This window comes from Chamaea fasciata, unplaced genomic scaffold (genome assembly GCF_029207755.1).
Source record: "Chamaea fasciata isolate MVZ Bird 193981 ecotype frontalis unplaced genomic scaffold, bChaFas1.0.hap1 SCAF_5, whole genome shotgun sequence".
NCBI lineage: Eukaryota > Metazoa > Chordata > Aves > Passeriformes > Sylviidae > Chamaea > Chamaea fasciata.
Window position 1 is genome coordinate 26,507,774 of NW_027094090.1, and position 4,944 is coordinate 26,512,717.

The 4,944-nt window shown below is 38.9% G+C and overlaps 1 long non-coding RNA gene across 2 annotated transcripts; it reads right to left on the minus strand.

Moving 5' to 3' along the window:
• Window positions 1–749: 749 nt before the first annotated feature.
• LOC136290161 (uncharacterized) lies at window positions 750–4,451 on the minus strand. 2 transcript variants are annotated; one of them, XR_010721012.1, is made up of 4 exons: window positions 4,255–4,451; window positions 4,039–4,139; window positions 2,775–2,877; window positions 750–2,266 (listed from the first exon to the last, which is right to left on the minus strand). It is a non-coding gene; the product is annotated as an uncharacterized lncRNA (long non-coding RNA). The 2 variants fall into 2 exon arrangements; XR_010721011.1 differs by having other exon boundaries at window positions 750–2,877.
• Window positions 4,452–4,944: the final 493 nt, after the last annotated feature.

Here is a 4,944-nt window from a genome sequence, read left to right on the forward strand (position 1 = left end):
TGGGTCCCCCGCAAATCACAAATTCTGCCAGCAACCTACCCCAGCATGAGCTTCCCACGGATTCACAGCCTCCTTTGGGCATCCCTCTGCCCCAGTGTGGGGTGCTCTACTGGTGGTTCTCTGTGCCAGCACGGATCTCCATGGGCTGCAGGGGGACAGCCTGACTCACCAGGGTCTTCTCCACAGGGTTCAGGGGAATCACTGCTCTGGTGCAATTGCTATTTGGGCAGGCTTTTTGCCCCCTTAAATATATTATCCCAGAGGCACTACCATCATCACTGATGGATGTGGCATTGGCTAATGACGTGTCTTTCTTGGAGCCAGTTGGCATTGCCTCCATCTGACATATGGGAAGCTTCTGACAGCTTCTTATAAAAGTCATCCCTGTAGACCCCTGCTACTGAAACCTGGCCCTGCAATCCCAACACAAGCATCTTTCCTGCCTCTCATTTCCCTACCCCCCCTAGCTTAGCCAAAAAAAACCTTGTGGGAAAATAAGTCATTCCTGTAGTTGCTCTTGACCATTGTTTTGTTCAGGTTTTGGTGAAGTACAGCAGACGACATTAGAACCACTGAGTATTTGAATTAGTCTCAGCAGGTTAATTACTACAAAGATTTTCTGCTCTAGTTACTTGCAGAAGGATGTGCACTTCTTAAAATCCCAGGTATTTCCTGTTTAATTTATTTGGAAAGCAAGATAAAACAAGCTAAAAAAATCAGTTGAACACAACAATTTTATTGGAGTCCACCTGCTACAACAACGTGTCTGAAGACAAGTCTTCTAGCAAGTCAAGCAAGCAATACTGGAGCTGTTTTCAAAGATATCTGCTGTTTGCAGCAATGTAGGATGAGCACATAGTCAGTTTAATAGGATTCCTCCTTAATTATTTAGCATTCCTTTCATTTTCCCGAAAGTTTGGGGTTGTTTGTTTTATTTAGTGCAATCACTGCCTTTAATAAAGGGTACTTTCGCATGTTTGAGTCTGGAACACTATAAATCCCTGCTTTCATATCTGTTTCAGTGGTTCCTCTCTATTCTCAGTAGTTAGGCAGGAGAAGGATGAAAAGTCAATAGAAGTTCCAGCAGATCAAAAGAATAGGCCATGTCAGGTCTCCACTGCCCCCACATCCAATATCGTGTTGCAGTCCTCAGGGGCCAAAACAGAACCCTTTATATGAGAACTTGCACTGAAGAAATTCCAGAATGCCAAAAAACGGATGAAAGCCAAATAAAGTCTGTAGGCTTGGGATTCACGGGAATAAGGGGAGAATTAATACCACTGCACACAACCAGAGTTGCTATATTTAAAAAAAGAGTATAGAAAATAAGATATCTGAGTAAAATTAGCTAAAACTTCACTGTCATCTTCAATAGAAAAATAGATCCTTTTAAGAAATTTCCTTCCAGAAATCTTGTATCTTGTATTTATTTCCATATACTTTTTTTTTTGCTTTTATTCAAATACTTTATATACATTTAAGATGCAATTCATATTTAATTTTTTTTTCAATCCCCATGAGGTTCAGTAGCAGAATCAACTCAATCAGAAACAGGGAATCATGTGAAAAGCGGTGAGGGAGTGCCTATTCATTCAGTGCATAGAAAAATTAACATCCACAGGACAGCTGTTAAACAGGGAAGATTTTTTATCATTGCTTCAATACTAAAAACCACTCTGATTCTGTATGAAGCAAACATAATATGCTCAAGAAAGATGGGTGACAGAGCTGAACTTTGCTGAATGGTGGCAGGGCAGAAAGTGTTCTACTTATTCGTTATGAAAAATACCACAGTAAACCACTAACAGCTGTTACTTTACTCACATTAATGACTTTTGGAGTTTTTTAATTAAAAAAAAAAAAACCAACCTGATTTTTTCAATAGAACAATACTCAAATCTCCTAGCTGCATACTTGAAAAGTAGAGAATGTAAGATTAAGATGTAATAATTAGTCAAATTACCAGTTTATATCCTCAGTTAGAAGGAAATTATCTTACCATTAATGATCAGCAATTAAGCAAATAGCTCAAAAACAGCCTTCCTTAAAGACCACAGGGTCAACAGTAGTGGAGGGAAACTGGACAAGCAAAGTAGCAAAAGAGACACAAGCACTGTGCAAAAGCTGCAAACCCACAGGTGCCCTTAAAACTCAGCAGGTGCGGGCAGGTGCTGGGACAGCAGGGGCAGAGCACACCTGGAGCTTGCCTTGAGTCACATCCTGGATCTGGACAGCTCCCCTCAGGTCAGCATGGCTGAGACTGTGACTAAAATACCAGACAGTTACATGGCTCCCTGTCTCTTGTCAGAGGAATGAAACAAGGTGCTGTAACAGCTAAAGCTGGAAAGTAGAAACAGAAGTTCCAGCCTGGGGAGGACTCTTCCAGCATATTGAGCAGGAATACATGTCTGGTCAAAGCTACTGGCTTCTTTGCAAATTCTGAATGGTGAGTAATAGCTGAAAACTAAACTATTCAAATAGTTTCATCTTCTAATGCATTGCCGTGATATACCTTATTCTCAACAAGAAGATTCTGCATAATGACACCATCTTTATCTCCTTAGTAAAATTGTCTGGAAAGATAATTTAGAAGTACAAGCTAGGAAAAATCTTCTCCCCAGCTCCAGCATAGACTGGGGTAAAACCACCTTTTTCCCATAGGTCCCAAAACATCTTGTAACACTGAGGTCATGTATCAGCCAATGCAACCCCATACCTAAACTCCCCCCCATCTCTCCCACATTTTCAGTACGGTATAACAAGAAGTTTTATACCTAGTTTGAAATGGGAGGAGAAATACAGCCTATTGTTCCTCATCATCTCATCAATGCTTCTGCCAGCTGAAGGCATTAAAATTATAATGTATCTGCCTCATACCTGCATCAAAATATAAAGAAGACATCAGCAGAAAAAACATATATTCTTCTCCATACCACACTAGAACAAATTTCCTATGTTACGGAAAAAGAACCCATATTTGCAAAAAATCCAAAATAATGAAAAAATTCATTAAAAAACTAGGTTTTCCTCCCAAGTCAAAAATGAAATAAAGAAAAAGTTGGGGGAAAGTTGGAGGGGAACATTTACATAAAGTACTTTTTCTCAGAAAAGTGACAGAAATTTAAAAAAACATTTGAAATTCCACTTTAGAGTTGCATTTCAGTTTCTCACCCATTTTCACATATTAATTACAGAAAGACAAGTTATTTTAATTTAAGCTTGCATATGAAAATTCCTATAAAATGTATAGATGTAACACCCTGATGTGTTACAATGGTTTATAGGATGGTTGGCTTTGTGTACAGTGATTACATCATATATGACATTTATATTCTATTAAAGTGGTTGGTAATAATAACAACCCTCAGCTTTAGGGTTGTTTGATAACACAGTGTTGTTTTAAAAGTTTTATAACGAATCTACCTAGAGATAGTGTGCTGCCAAAGAAAAATGGATATGCATTTGTTCTGGAGCAACACTATAAAATTGGGGGTTTTTTTAAATCCTATTTCTGGGCCATACAAGCTTTTTAGTTCCTGCTTTTAATTTTTTTATTGTAGGAATATATAAACAGGAAAAAACCTTTTCTTAAGTACATTGTTTTCATCAATTGAAAAATGCATATATCCTTAGTTATGAATATACAGAGCTGATAATACTGGTAAGTAAGTTATATGTATATTTCTTACTCTTCTACTAGAGATTAGTTTTCATGAACAAGTAACTCCTGGAAATTTTTCATTTTTTCATGTTTCCTAACCAGGTTATGGAAGAATGCAGCCATGCTGCCACCTATTAATTTTTATACTGCAATGGAGATAGAAAGAAAAAGTTACAATTTTTAACAAGTAAGGAAAAAAAAAAAAAACACAGTAAAAAACAAATTATAAAACCGAAAACCCTGAATACAGCTTCAACACTATGAAACCACTAGCCTTTTCTGACTGTTTAACAGCTGAAACATAAGTGAGAAAAGAGACCACATCACCTAGAAGTAAGCAAAGGAAGATAATGTAAAGAAAGATAGCTGATGATTACCATGTAATGATGGCTGGCAAAAAAGAAGACAGATTTCACATCCAGATTTCTGCTGACTGGAAGACTCAGTGAAGGCTCATTTCAGTGCCAGCTAATGGGATCTGTAAGGAAGAAGAAATCACATACAACACTGACTGTGTTCCCTGTTAGAACAGAATGGCTGCCAAGCAGGAAAGGACAGAAAACTTCAGTGTGGCCCCCAAGCCCCTCTCACACCCTGAGCTCACAGAGGGCAGAGCCAGCTGCTGTTCCGTGCAGCACAGCCGGATGGGGAGGACAGAAGGACGCTGCTGCAGGGCGATCCCCACACACAGAAGAGGAGTGGCTCTGGGAAGCAGGTGTTCCTCCTTGCCAGAGAGGGGCCAGCATGGCTTAATCTGCTCCGTGCTTCAGCTGGCTGGTACCAGAGGGCTCTGAAGCCTAACGCCCACCTAAACCAGGCCCCTGGCACACTGAGTCCATATGGAGATAGCCCAGCCAAGCTGGAGGCAGCCAAACAGAAGAGCTAAGCCACCTCTCCAAAGCCAATAACTCACCTCACAATCCATCTGTTCCCATAAATACAGGATTTTAAACCTTCATTTGTGAAATAAACTTATAGATTTACTTCATTCACAAAAAAAAAAAAAAAAAAAAAAACACTCCAAAACAAAAAATCTTGACAAACTCCAAACTCTTTCCCAAGATTTCTGGGATGATTATCTGGGAAAAAAAACCCTATAATTTTACTCTTTTATTATCTTCTCTCTTCTGTGTCATACACAAATTATCTCTGGATAACTTTTATTTAAGTTAAACAGAACCAGCTATATTCATATACCAAAATGTACCCCTTTGATGTATCCATTTTGAGTTTCACTGTACTTTTTCTCATGAGCTGCGAGAAGTTCGAAACAAGGATATGTC